Raw genomic sequence first — 15,082 nt, forward strand, 5'->3', positions numbered from 1 at the left:
GTGTTTTAACCATCCTGCATAGACAGCCAGGCAGTTGCTGGGTGAGGCCTAGGGCAGGGAATCCTAGAATGGAAATGGTGCTGCCATTTTCTGTAGCAAAGAAAGTTTTTGTTGAGTAAAAGGAGTTCGGTAATTTAAACAAACTCACAGCCAGTCACCAAACGTCCGAGCCAGGTACCACTGCCGCCTGCGTTTCTCAAAATGCCGTTGCCTTTTGAGTGGCGATTTGATCAAGAGGGCCAAGACTTGACTAGTGTAGTGGCTCATATTTTCTACTTTTAGAAGAATTTCTAATTTTAAAAGCTTTTTGCTTTGTTTTTTGTCTTTCGTGGGTTTTTTGTGGGTGGGGGGAGGCAGTCTCCAGGACTCGGAGCTCTGTGAACCTTCCTAAGTGGCTGAGAATAAGATGAAAAGTTTGGAGGGGGGTGTCGAGATAGCAATACTTTGTGAGGAAAACCAAAATCCAGAAAAGCTTTTGGGTGAAATCTTCCTGATTTAGCTCTGGAACAGAATTAGACACCAACCAGGAAATCCCCAGAAGATACTCAGTAATGTCAGTAGGATGAACGTTAACCAAAGCCCTCAAGCTCCTCCTGTGAGATCCTCCAATGCTTCAGTGGAGTCAACAGAAATTCTTCCTAAAGTCAACCCTAACTCCCTTCTCCAGCAACCTTAGCTCCTTTCTCTCTCCTGTTCTGAGGAGAAATAGGGAAGATGCTGATCTAACTCTTCTTACACCTCTACTAAATGTGTACATATTAAACCCGCCCCTCAATCTTCCATTTTGTGGACTAAATGACCCCAATTTTGCAAACCTTTCTTTCAAAAAGGTAATTTCACAAACATTTCCACGTGCCAATCTTAAGAATCACACATGTGTAGAAATAACTTCCATGTCACCGCACAGACACAGGCACACTGAAATGAATAATGTGCTTCATTCCTGAAGGTGCTGCTTCCTGTCGAAATCCCCGCGTCCTGGGCAGTGGGTGGCAGCGCTGTAGGTTCCTGGCTTCTCTCTCCTGAGCCTGGAAGGAGGTGATAGCTGATGAGCTAGACTAATAAGATGCAGCCTCACACTGATTAAACGTCCATTTTCTTGGGGGAAATGGCTGACAGGAGCAGGATAAAGCTGTCAGGAAGCTTGTAGCAATTTCCCAAATCTACCACTACCAGTGAGCTTTATTTGTGTGCTTAGAGCTATTATTAGCAAAACAATGGCTGGAAAATGTACCAAGGCGAAAATTAAGAAATGACAGACTTGTTTTAAAAAAGAAAGAGAAAAGTTTCTTTTGTTAAATTTTGTTTAGGTTTTTTTTTTCTTTTTTTTCCAGCAGAAAGTTTCACTTAGCAAAATACATCATCTGACCATGGCGCCTGGATAAGGACGATGACCTGGCAGAGTGAGCTCCGGTTACGTGTGTGCAGGCTGTGATCCCAGCGCCGCTGCCCAGGTGGGAGCACGAGCTCAGGGCTCTCTCCAAGGGAGGAAAAGGGGGAATTGAGCAGCACAATGTAGACTTTGCCTTGAAAGCCTAAAGCTACCTAAACAATGGTATAGGTGGTGATGGGGTGGAGGGGATGTGCAGGAGTGTAGAGGTGAACAGAAAGAGATTTTTTTTTAAAGATTTTATTTATTTATTTGATAGAGAGCACGAGTTGGGGCGGGGAGAGAGGAGAGGCAGAGGGAAAGCAGACTCCCCACTGAGCAGGGAGCCCATAGGGCTCAATTCCAGGACCCTGGGACCATGTCATGACCTGAGTCGAAGGCAGATGCTTAACCGACTGAGCCACCCAGGCACCCCGAGAGCTGTTGTTTTTAAAGAGTAACAGAGAAGTCTCTGGCTACGGTTGTGCTGTCCAATACTGTAGCCACTAGCCACATGTGGCTCTTGGGCTCTTGCAGTGTGGCTGGTCTGACTGAAATGTGCTGTTAAGTGTAAAACACACGCTCAAGTTCAAGGAGTTTATATAAGACAAAGGATGCTCAAAACAACATTCATTGTTCTTAAGATCGACTACATGATGAAATGGTATTTTTGGATAGATTCAGATACAATATATTAGATAGATACAATATATTATTACAATGAATACTTCAGCATGGATGGACCTTGAAAACATTATGCTGAGTGAAAGAAGCCAGACACAAAAAACCCACACATGGAATGATTCCACTTACATGAAGTGGCCAACAGACAAATCCATGCAGAAAGATACCTGAGTGGCAGCTTAGGGCTGGAGGGGGCGGAGTGGAGGGAAACAGGAAGTGAGTGCTAGTGGGTATGGGCTTTTTTTTAAGGAGTGATGAAAATGTTCTAAAATTGATTGTGACAGTATTGCACAGCTCAGTGAATATACTCAGGTGTACATTTTATTTATTTTTTTACTTATTTATTTTAATTTTTAATTTTTTAATTCAGTTGTACATTGTATTTTCTTTTTAAAAAATTTTTTATATTTTTAAGTAAGCTCTCCACTCAACGTGGGGCTTGAACGCACGATTCTGAGGTCAAGAGTCACATGCTCCACCAGCTGACCCAGACAGGCACCCCTCTGTTGTACATTTTAAATGGGTCAATTGTATGGTATGTGAATTATATTTCAATAAAGCCATTTAAAATAAATTAAAAATTTTGGACGCAAAAAAACTAATTTTACTTGTTTATTCTAAACTTTTCACAATGTGGCTCCCAGGAAATTTAGAATTACTTAAGTGGCTGGCGTTATATTCTGTTGAACCCTCTGGGCTAAGGGAACCAAGACTGAAGAGGCTGGGGAAACCTAGGGCTCGTGCTACTCAAAGTGAAAGTCATAAACACAGGACGGAGGACCCGCCAGAAATGCTTGCCTTTGGTGCAGGGCAAGAATGAATGAGGGGTGAGGGAGACCCTGACCAGGAAGGTTCGGGGGTTTTGAGGATAAGGGTACAACTCCAGCACTGGGACAGGCCTCTGCACCCAGTGCCAGCACAGGAGACTGAGGAGCGGACCAGAATTTCTGGTCCTAGGCAAACAGGGGGCGCTGTCTTTAGTCACCTCCCCGGAAGACTCTTATCAACCCTGCCACAGGCAAAGCTGAGTTATCTTTCCCAAGTGGTGGCCCCAGCTGCCTTGGGCTCTGTTCTGCAGTCTCTGGGGCTGAGAGGAGCAACGGCTTGACTCTTTTGCATACTAGGACCCAGCCTCTGTGAGATGCAGACAGCCTACAGTGAGCTCTGGCCTTATCCTGGGGGATGGAGGCTTCTTTAAGGAGGACGAGTCAAGGGAGTTTGTCTGGTCTAGGAAAGGTGATAAACAAACTCTGGTGTTAGAGGTTTTGCAGATTGCAGCATAAAGGGAAGCCTTGGGTGCCTTCTTGGTGTCCTCTCCTTAACCGAGGTTCTTTCTGATTCAGTTGCCCTCCCACTCCCAAAAAAGCGTAACAGTACATCAAAGGACATGGCTCAGTGGATGTTGGATACGGAAGCTAGCTACACTTCGGGCCTCCCCAGAGAAGGGATCCCATGACTCATCTCTGGAGACCAGAGAGATAATGGGACTGAAGGTACACGGGGGGAGGGGGGGTTGGGGATGGGGGGAATTAGCCAGATGAGTGTTATCCCCAAAGGCCCAGTTCTGGAGGAGGGGTCGGTAGCCTAGAAAGGGGAGAGAATATCAAGTACACCGTACTCAGTACAAACTAAGTATTTGGCATGATTCTGTGTCTTGTCCGAAATACATCCTGACATCTGCTACCACTGCCATAAACTTTGCTTTTTGTCACCACTGAGAAAAAGTTTCCGTGGACAGGATGGGTGGCAAACAAAGAAAATGGGTAGGCAAAGTTCATGAACGTAGGGGTGCTGTCCGGGCAAAGTAAGATCTCCTGCTTTCTTGCCCTGATGAAGTAACAGCAGAAAATTAAATGTGTTCTATGAAGGCAGAGGAGACCCAGGGGAGACCATCTTCTCTGTGACCATAAGCTCCCGAAGGGGAAGGATTAGAAATTATTTACGTCTCATCTCCATAGTAGGGCCTGGTGCGTGGTGAAGGCTCAAGGAATATTTGTAGCATGAATGGATGAAGGGAGGGTGAGTGGGAGGGGTGGGACACAGTAGATGATTGATTAACATTTGTATTGCGTAATGATGTTTTGGGTGGTGGGTGATGACAAGGAACGGCTTGAGAAAGACTTCATTTATGCTACAGGGAAATAAATTGTGAACGTGTTACATTAAAACGAATACCATAGCATATTGCATATTTGGTTTTGTCATCTTTCTAGCTATTTTTTGAACAGTGCTTAGATAATGTTGAATAGGAGTGAGGGTGGCAGGGGAAAAGATGCCTAGAATTACAGCTCATGGGCCTCTCTGGCTCTGAATCTTGTAAAATGCAAACCACTTAGGAGTGGACAAATGACTTAATGATGATGTTGTCAGGGCCCTCTGAATAAATATTTCCTTTTCCATTCCCACTGCTGGTACTACACAGTGCAGCTGACATACCGTCAAAAGGTTGAGATCTCTTCATTCTTATCTTCTGAGTCAGGCAGCACAAGATGGTGAAAAACTTGCTCGAAAAGCATTTCATACCACTCATCCCTGTCCCTTCAAGCTGAGGCAATCCTTTCTGACCAAGGATCCTGTTCTAGAAGTGAGTTGGCTTTTTGCAGCTGGCAGTTAGAATCTACATTTTCAGTCAAGGTATTTAAAAGTCTGAATACAGGGGCACTTGGCTGGCTCAATCCGTGGAGCATGAGACTCTTGATCTTGTTGTGAGGTTAAGCCCCACGTCGTGGGTAGAGATTACTTAAATAAATAAACCTTTAGGGAAGGAAAAAGTCAGAATACAGCAGTTGGTTGTTTTTGTTTTTGTTTTTTTAAGATTTATTTACTTATTTCAGAGAGAGAGAGAATGCGCAAGTGGGTGGGGGGGAAGGGGGCTCCCCCCATGAGCACGGAGCCCAACACAGGGCTTGATCCCACAGCCCTGAGATCATGACCTGAACTGAAACCAAGAGTCTGACACACTCAACTGACTGAGCCACCCAGGCACCCCCAGAAGGTTTCTATTTCCAGATAATTCTATCATGAGGTTCAGTTTTGTCTGGAATATTAGAGGGCAGTGAACTTCAAGGAAACCGAAACCATGTGTTTTTTTCAGAATGAACTTAGATCTCTAAGAATTCTGTGAAACTCTCTTCTGTGGGTCCATGGCATGCTAGTGATCGAGGTGGACGTGACCGTGGCAGGGTGAGCTGAGAAAGCTGGGTTCTTTTAAGGAAATCACTTTCTGTGATATCATGGCCAGGCTGTGCAGGTGCAGCTGGGTGGGAGCCCTTGGCACCAGGGCTCCCTGTCATGGGTCCAAATCTCTGGTGCCCATGCTCTCCTGCTCAAGTCACTTCTGCTCATGGACCTGTACTATGACTCACAGGCAGCCAGCAGCAGCTGAGAGGAAATGATGTGGCAACTGTGTCCAAAGGGGATGGCTAAACGTTGAAAATAGAAAAGAAAATCCATTAAAAAATATGCCGTCGTATTTTACAAAGGCTGTGCAAGATTTAAGAAGCATGTTCAGCATTCCAAGTATTTTCCCTTTTGTGTCTTTAGAGACTAGCTCTGAGAGTGATTTTTTGTTTATTTAACATTTAATCAAAAGAGATACGGACCCCACCAGCTTTTGAACAACAGCTTCAGCAGCTCTGCCTCTTTGCATTTAGTGCGAGGAGAGAAACTTCAACCATACGGCGAATTTGATGTCTGTAATATGCACTAAAAGATCAGCTGGTCTAACTTTACAGGGCTAATAAAAGGGAAGAATTTTCCCGTGCTCAGGTCTTTTATGAATTATAAATAACCATTCACTTTGGAAGATAGCACATCATAAAATTTTTTTCACAAATATGCACAAATCCATTTTAAGATCCAAGGAAAAAGATGTTCAGAAGTCTCAGATGTACTCAGTTTTGATTTCGTGGGGAAACGTGTTCTTTTACCATATGGATGCTTTTAAGGGGGCCTTCAGCTGGGGCTCAATAATGGTACCCCAGTGGCTAAATAAGGGATTTCTTTCCTTCTAACATTATTTCTCTGTTATTAAAGGTGGAAAAACCTTCCACAAATAGCATACTATTAGACTGCTTTAGGGGGTGTCCTGGGAATCAAGGTTATGTGTCTGCTCCAGAAATACTGTCTGTAATTATCATTCCTCAGTGGTTCTGAGGATGCAGTCCGGGTGTTTTCATTAATTTCTTGATTCTACAAGTCTGGAGTGCGTGCCTGCTCTTGATATTCAATATTTTGCAGTAGGAGTTTTTTTGTCTTTTTTAGGATCACAGGCCTCTCCCCCTCCCTTCCTCTCATAATAACCATTTCCTGGCTTCTTTTGTCTGCTAAAATAAAAAGGTACGAAAGACTAGATTTGAAAAGGAAGAGAATTCAGATGTGAGATTCTTCCAAATCCAAGCCTTTATCTTCCCTATTTGTAATGTAATATGGATATTAAGAGACAGAGCATTCAGTTCTAACAAACAACTGAAGAGAATCGGCAGATCAGACTAGCACATCGATTCCCCGCCCCTGGCCAGCTCTTTATTATGATTATTTCCAAATACAAAGTTGAAAGAATTTTACAGTGAACACCCATATGCCCACCATCTAGTTGTAGATTCTACCATCAACATTTAACAGTTCTTGCTTTATCACATATCTACACATCCTTCCTCCATTAATCCATCTTATCTGAGTCATGCCTTTAAAACTAAATTGTAGGCATCAACCAGTTTCCCCCTAAAAACTTCAGTATTTCCTTTTTCCTTCTGATGTAAAGTTTATGCACAATGAAACATAAAGTCTTAACTGTACACTTTCTGAGTTTGGACCAATGTACACCTGTGTACCCAAACTTCTATAAAGTTTGACTTCATCATTCCAGAAAGTTCCCTTGTGCCACTTCCTGTCAATCCTCACCCCTACTTCCCTTCTCAGAGGCAACCAGTGTTTTGAATTTTGTCACTACACATGAGTTTTGCCTATTCTAGAATTTCATGTAAGTGGAATCAAATAGAATGAGCTTTTTAATGTAAGGTTTCTTTTACTTGGCATACCGTTTATGAGACTTGGTCATGTTATTGTGTGACACTAGTTCATTCATTCCATTGCATTGCTGAGTATATGCCATTAGAAAACCATACCACGGTTTATATCGCTATTCACCTGTTCATGGATACGTGGGCTGTGCTCAGTTTTTGGTTATTGTGCCTAAAGCTGTTGGGAACATTTTTATACAAGTCTTGGTATCGACTTATGGTTCCATTTCCCTTGGGAAGAGATCAATTCATATTGATTGCTAAATTGCAGGATAGATGTGTGTTTAGTTTTAAAGAAACTGCCATTCCTCTTTCTAAAGTGTGTTGCACCAGTTTATATTCCCACCAACAATGTATGAGAGTTCCAGTTGCTTCACATATTTGCTGACATGTAATGTTGTCAGTCTATTTATTTTAAACCATTTTGGTGAGTATGTAGTAATGTCTCATTGTGGCTTTGTGTTTTAAGGGCATAGAGTAAGGGCATTGAACACATTGTCACGTGCTTATTTGCCATTCATACTTCTTTTGTGAAGTGTCTGTTCAAATCTTCTGTTCATTCAAAATTTTCTTTGTCTTTATTGTTAAGTGGGAGCTCTTTATACATTCTGGACTGATGTCCTCTGTTGAGTTTATGTTTCACAAATATTTTCTTCCAGTCCATGGCTTGCCTATTCATTTTCTTAATGGTCTCTATTGATGGGAAGTTTTTTATTTTGACGAACTCTGATCTAAACAAAGCACATTGATTTTAATAAATGGTGTACCCAGTATCTATCGTAGGCTCAAAAAACCTCAAAGCTTCCCTGGCTTACTTGTAATAGATGTGTTTGCCTGAGAAAACAGCTGTTTACGTGCATATTGGGAACAACTGAGGAAAACCTGGTGATCTTTAAACACTCGTTTTCAGAGAGCAACCCAGAGAGTGAAGCAAGTTCTAGATCTTCCTTGCTACTTTGCAATAATGCAAATGATGAGACTTCTGTGGGGTTTTTCGTTTGTTTTTAAGTTTTTATTTTTTTATTTTTAAATTATCTCTCCACCCAACGTGGGGCTTGAACTCACAATCCCAACATCAAGAGTCGCATGCTCCACCAACTGAGCCAGCCAGGTGCCCCAAGACTTCTGTTTTATTGGTGGAAAGACTCACCACCTGGTCATGGTCATGTTATGGTATCAAGTCAGTCCTTTGGCTTATGAGGATCATAAATTTTTTTTTCATATGTTATTGAGAAATCATATCATAAGGAGTCTGAATGTGTGGCATGAATGGATGAAGTCTTCCCCAGGAAGGCTTTAAAGAAGTGAACTGAAAGAAATCTACAGAGAGACCCAGGTGTCAGCATTGGTGTTGGGCAAAATTAAGAGCAGATTAAAAAGGGGAATGGTCGGCAATGAGAAAAGCAGACCTTGGAATAATAGAGACCAGCTGAAGGGATGTAGTGCTTCTTTCAACCTGTTCTTTGGCTGCTCATTGAAACTTGTACCCCAGACTCTTTGCCAACTGTTGTGTTGTCCCTGAAGCTGTTTGATTGCTCCCTTTGTTTCTTGTTTGGACCTAAGGGACATTCAATACAGACATGACATTTTGAAAACTAAACTCACATCTTTTTCACCCTATATTCATTGTTTTCCTGGCCTGCTTTCTCTTAGATGCTTTCTTGAGGGTGCGGGCTGACTGTGGTCTTTGGAACTTTCACGCGAACTCCCTTGCGTGTCTCTCCCTGTCTGATTCCATCTTTTTCTGTGATCATTAATGTTCTGAAGCGGCTGATTTTGTTGTGGCTTACCCCGGGCCTTCTGTGTCTTCTGTCCTCTATTGAAATGGTTTCCTTCTTTATTGGAGGCTGATTCAGGAAAGAAAAGGGCTGGGACTTCAGTGCATGATCTTTGCTGTTTGACTGCAAGTTGTCACAGGCAGTGGGATTTTTGTTTTTCATTGATCCAGTAGGTTTTTATAACCAGCTATTTTGGTTACTGACTGTATGATTCTCATTGGAAGTTATCTTGAAATATGAACTAGGGAGAGAGAACACCCATTTGCAAGGCTCTGGGCGGTTCTAACCCTGGAGAATAGTCACCAATGACTATGTGGGTGTGCCTGCCAGGCTGAGAGAGCATCTAGGCGAAAGATGAGTTTCCTAACTCACCAGTCCTCATCCAATTGCTCGAGTATGAAGATTAGATGTGGGTGGTAAGATTTCCTGGCCTCCTGGATCTGTTCCTGAAGAGAGCAGGTAAGGTCAGGATGAGAAAAGGCTAGGTTCTGAGTTAGAAAAATCAAGTAGGATTTCAGGGCCTCTGAAATAAAGATAGGCCCTAAGTAATGCATACACAAACATGATGAAAGTAAATAGAAGGGAGAAATGAATGGGGTTAAAGTCACAGGGCCACATGATAAATTATGCCTGGCTATGCAAGTGGGTTAAATCACTTCCTAAGACGTTGCCAACAGCACAAATATCTGCATTTAGCAACACATGCAACCAAAAAGTGAACCAAAAATACTCTCCGAGTTTCTTCCCCTTTGGAATAGTGATTCCTGCTATTTTACTGTCTCTACTGAGGCATTCAGGGATCTTGGGTAAAGTGAGTGAGGTGGGTCCCCCTGGCCTGAAGTTTGGGTAAACCTCAGTGGGTCCTCTAATGGGAAGCTATACTTTCTGTGCAGTTCTTCACACCATCCTATCGCCAACCCTCCTCAAGACCATTTTCTACTCATACATATTCTTCTTCAGACTAGTGGAAGTGGGAGGTGAAATTGTCCAAAACTCAGTCTTGGAATCTTTTTTCTTTTCTTTTTTTCATTTGAGCTACTCCAAAATGTATATACAGTAAAATGCAGAACTCCGAAACCCTGTGTCAGCCTGAAACTAAGTTCAGTTGGCTTGGCTCGGCTGTGGGGTCCTCCCTGAGCAGAAGAGCCTGGGTTGGATAAGAGAAATGGATCATGTGGGATGGGACCCATGGGAAACGTACTTTGATTCTTTCTTCCTTCTCTTGCTTCCTTCCTTCTTTCTTTCCTCCCTCTCTTGCTGCCCCTCTCTCCTATTCCTTCTGCCTTGTCTGCCTTTCCTCTCCTCCTTTCTTTATTCTTGGTTGGCAGCTCCATCTTCTAAGAAATAGGTCTGAGAGCAAAGGGAGAGGCATGGTAACGAAGAAGACTAAAGAAACTTTTCTTGTGACTGAATAAAAACTGACAGTAAAAATGCCCAAGTTTGATGATCACGTTGATAACTGAGTGGGGAATCAGCACTGTACAGAAGCGTCACTTATTTTTTAGGCAAGATAATTCTGTTTGCTTTTGATATATTACCTGAGTTCCGCAGGAACATCTGGCTGACTGGCAGTTATGTTTTCTGAAGGGCGGGTGCAGCCATTGCTACCGTCAAGTACACTCTCACTTTCCTTAGTACCAGAAGGTTTATCTGAAGCTCAGAATATCTATGATCTTCCCAGATCCAAATTTCCCTTCAAGCTGTTGTTTGTCTTTCATGTGTTTCCTAATTAGCATTCAGGTTCCAGCCCAAGAGCACGCCGCCCGAGGCAGAACCTCTCCCTTGGTGGTGACCCTCCTTGTCATCCTTCTAAAGTGAATGCATAGGTCTGTTCTGTGATTTTCAACTTTGCTCTGTGGTATGAGGTCTGTGAATGTTTAGTTGACAATACGTGTGTGCGCCTCTCTCATTTCCTGTTTTTAAGGGCTGCACTTAATTTATTTGAAAGGGTGGAATATTTTAAATTACAATTCAGCAGTTTTGCTAAGGAAGGCTGTAAAACACAATGAGCAAGGAGTTTTACTTCCTCCTCACAATTGCTACTCCCCGGTTTTGAAATCTTGATATCCTCCAATCAGTGGGAATGACTCTAACTTAGGCTTTAACAGTTTGAACAGCAACCAAGCCATGGCTGGAGCTGTAGAGGGGCCAGGGATTCCTGCACACTATAATTCCATTTTTCCAGACGCCTTATTAGTACCCGGAATGTGTCTGCCTGTGCTTGATACTGTTCTATCATGTTGAGTCCCCCTCCCCCAGGCACGGCATTTGGATTGGTTACAGAATACGGTTGCTCAGCCAATCCAGCGAAACCTTTCTCCTGCAACCCTAGCAACACCTGACAATGGTCATTGACAAATGTTAAGAGAAAAATCCCTGACAAATCCAACCAGCCATGAAAGTGGTTTCTGTCGAGGGCAAACAGCTAGTCCTGCCCACAGAGCACTTTGCGTGGCCAGAGGACATAGTGGTCTGTGCCAGACCTGCGAAAACAGAACCCGTTTGTGGATGCCTACCTCAGTCTGCTGCCACTTAGGAGAAGCTGACTGTGGATGGTCAAAGCCATTGGTGGAGCTGGGATCTGGATCTGTTGTGCGTGTGTGCGTGCGTGCGTGTGTGTGTGTGTGTGTGTGTGTCTGTGTGTGTATTGCGGGAGGGGGCGGGGGAGGGAGGGCAGGGGGTGTTTGGTCTTGTCTTCTCCCACACCAATCAAACTGCCATATCCACCTCCATATCCACCAGAATGTTTTCAGTGGTTGGAGAAAGAGTTCACATATAATGTTGGCTCCAGGGTCACACTTCTGTCTCTGATGGTAATTTGTTCCTTAGGGCAGGGCAAGAGGAGCATTTTCTGAGGGCGGCAAGATACCTGGCTGTGTCCCCAGTGGCACGTTTCCAAGCCTTCTGGCTACACATCTTTCACCTCCCAGCCAGACTCTGAACCCTGTTGGGGTGCAGTTGGCCTGTCTGCCTCACCTGCGGGCACTCTGGGACACTCCTCTCAGGAGGCTGCTAGACCTAAACGAGCTCTCACCGCTCTCTGGGAGGCTTCCTGACTGAGGGATCTGTAGGCAGACCTGGCAGAGGCTGGAGTGGAGGAGGGGCAGGGAATGGAGAATAAGAGAGGGGACCTGCCAAAAACATGCACAGACAATTCATACGCAAACGCATGTTCCCACAAAGACATAATAGCTGTGTGTACATGATAACCTCCTGAAGTCCCCTTACATGATCATTCCAGTTAGTCTAGCCACCTTGGAGGCATATTTCAAACCCTGGTTGAGTAATCCATTGTGTGGTGATTAGCTGTTAATGAAGCTGAAAATACCTAAATCATCCAACAAGTAATCTGAATTAATTTTTTTTTTTTTTTTGGTTACACTGCTAGACAAGTCAGTGTCAAGACAAAGACCTGGGGATAAATACAGCCATTTGCACACACAGAAATAACGCACACACAGAGATAAAGCGAGGTAAGAGGAACAAAGGTGGAATAAGGTGGGGAAGAGAAGGGAAAAGGAAACTTCGGGGACAGACATGAACCGAAGAATGTGCTGCCACATTCTTGCAACGCAAGATGTTCATTCAGTGCTTCCCACCCACATCCCAGAGACGCTCTCCTTATTAGCACCACCCCGAAGTGCCTGTCCAGAATTTCATTTTCCCTGGGGGTTAGGGGAGGGGTTGGCGGTCAGTTTAATTCCGTAGAGTTATAAATTGATAAAGGCCACAAGTCTTAGCCTTCCAGGGGATACTGAAGCTTTTCAAAGGGGGGGCTCATGAAGGTCCAAAAGATCCAAATCTAGAAGAGTTGAATTGTACATCGAGCGGAATATCTTCAGTCTGGAGACAGAGCCTCGCTCAAACACATTTTTAAGGGAGATGCCTCTGGAAACTCCTAAAGCCAGAATTACGGGTCAGAAAAAGTAGATGGAGTAGGGAAGGTAGGGAAGTGCAGGGCCGAGCCAGCCCTCAGCTGCAGCAGGCTGGACGTCCATGCAGAAACGAACCAGGAGTAGGTGTTAAAATCTGACTTACCTGCCTTTCAGGGAAACTTTCTGGTGACATAAGATATGGAAAATTACAATAAAGAGTATTACACAATGTGTTCAAAACCAAGCCTTATATAGTCATATATGTGCACGTAGTTCTCAGATTCTGAAAGACATTAAGCTATTCTGAGAGGAGGTAAAATTGTGGACATTTGCTGATTGAGGAAACAAAACAATTTTCTTCCTTTCCCAGATTTTTCAAGTTTGTCAATTATTACTGGTCAAGAGTTCTGTGGGTATGAGCAACTATCAACTACCAAGGCTACAGACAACAACAATAAAAAGCAACATCCAATGTTTATTTATTGCTCTGGAAGTTAAGAAATTAAAAAAAAAAATTATGTACCTGTGAAACAGAGAAAGAAAAATATAAAATTGACCATGTATATAGTATGATTCTTTGTACCCCAATGTGCCAGTGTGTCAGAAAAGGCCAGAGCTGTGTGCAGGAGCTGAAGCTTTCTGAAGGGGCACAGAGGAAGGAGGTGAAGGTTCTCATTTAGAGTGGATAGCTCATGCGCCACAGTTTGAACTTGACTTAGGGATAAACCAAGAGCCTGCATCTGGGAAATGGCATGTTTATCTCTAAAGTAGCAGTTTGGAGGCGGAGGGATTCCTGGCCAAGAACAATGTCTGGCCCATTCTAGGCACAAAAATAAGTATTTGTTGATGACACAGAAGCCCTGCCTCCAAATCAACATTCTCACAACTCACCAATACGATCAAAGGAGGAAAACTCTAGAACTCCAAGAGAAACCCATTCCCCCCCTCTTAATCTCCAAGAGATTATTGTTTTCTATTTCCATGGTAACTAGAAGACCCCAAATTGCCCAAATTTGAGAGAGACTTCACATGAAAGCCAGAAAATAAAAATTAACAAGAGACAAATGTTATGGACAGCATTTTTGACAGTGCACAAGGTTTCTGAAATTTGGGAAGGCTTGGGATCACACAACGATGTCCAGAATATAGCGGTGCCACTTCCTCCCATGCTGCTAAACGTTCATCGAGTAGATTTTACTCTTTTCTTCAAAGGAAAGGAGACAGCCATGGGCCTTGACAGCAATTTAGTGAAGGTAAGCTGTTAGAAATTGCTCTCCTGGCAAGCTCGGATGTTAGCCACAATGTGGAGGCCAGGCTGGCCGAGGTGCCCCTGCTCCCTGCCTTCCGTGGACTGAACACGTATTTATTGAGCCTCTCTTATTTTCTCGGTAATCTATTCTACACACCACTGAACGAAAACTTACAACTCCGATAAGAGCTCCTAGGAGAAGTACAAGTCACTGCTAGAGTGTGTAAGAAGTGGAGCGGCCAGGCCGTCCTAAGGAAGTGTGATTAAGCTGATTAGGAGGAAACTGGGCAGTGGTTTCGGGGCCTGGGGAGGGAGAACATTCCAGGCAGTGGGAACTCTTGGGCAGAGCCCCTCTGGAGGAAGTGAGCCTTGAGTGTTCAAGGAACTGAAAGCAGGCCTGAGCAGCCTGTGTTGGCAGAACCCCAGAGAGTGAGGGGAATGAACTTGGGGCCAGGCCTGTTGGAGATGTGAGCAGGAGCCAGGTCATTCTCAGTGCATAGCCTCGAGTCCGGCAGGGTGGGTTCATGAAGGATTCTCGTGTCTATCTCTCCTCATTCCAGGGTGAACTCAAGCTGGAGCAGGAATGCATGACAGGCCCTTCTTTGTGTGTGATCTGGGAATGGCAGCTTCTGGTTCATCTGAAATCCATCAGAATACTGCCGTGAATTCCAGATCTGAACCACCAAGTTTCAAAGGATTATAATTTTATGAAATACTTTAAACCAAAGTCATAGTGAAGATATATTATTTTATGTATGAAGATTCAGTAGGCACCTTAGAGCCATCATCATGAATTTCATTTATAGCCATATGTCAACCCCTCAGAAGCCGGAGTTTGACCATCTAATAACTTCCTCTATCTCTGTAAACCACTTGGAATCTGAGAAGTTTGCAAGAAGCCAAAAAAAAAAAAAAAAAAAAAAAAAAAGTAACCCATTTTCAATACATATTTTAACCAGAGGGGAGGTCCTCATTAAGAACTTAGTTGAGTTTCATTTTAGACACAATTTTAGCAAGTGGGTTTTCTGGGTTCCAAGCCCACAGCAGATAGAGGGCAATAATGCAGAAAGGGAGAAGGGGCGGGGTGGTATATACCAATAAGTAAA

At 43.6% G+C, this 15,082-nt stretch overlaps 1 long non-coding RNA gene across 1 annotated transcript in view; it reads left to right on the forward strand.

Moving 5' to 3' along the window:
• Nucleotides 1-14,838, forward strand: part of LOC113255306 (uncharacterized) — a 140,077-nt gene extending 125,239 nt beyond the window's left edge. Inside the window, exons 10-11 of the long non-coding RNA XR_008957481.1 lie at nt 1,335-1,454; nt 13,098-14,838. This is a non-coding gene — a long non-coding RNA (uncharacterized LOC113255306). The remainder of the gene's footprint in view (nt 1-1,334; nt 1,455-13,097) is intronic.
• The last annotated feature ends 244 nt before the right edge of the window (nt 14,839-15,082 follow it).

This window comes from Ursus arctos, unplaced genomic scaffold, assembly GCF_023065955.2.
Source record: "Ursus arctos isolate Adak ecotype North America unplaced genomic scaffold, UrsArc2.0 scaffold_5, whole genome shotgun sequence".
NCBI classification, from domain to species: Eukaryota; Metazoa; Chordata; class Mammalia; order Carnivora; family Ursidae; genus Ursus; species Ursus arctos.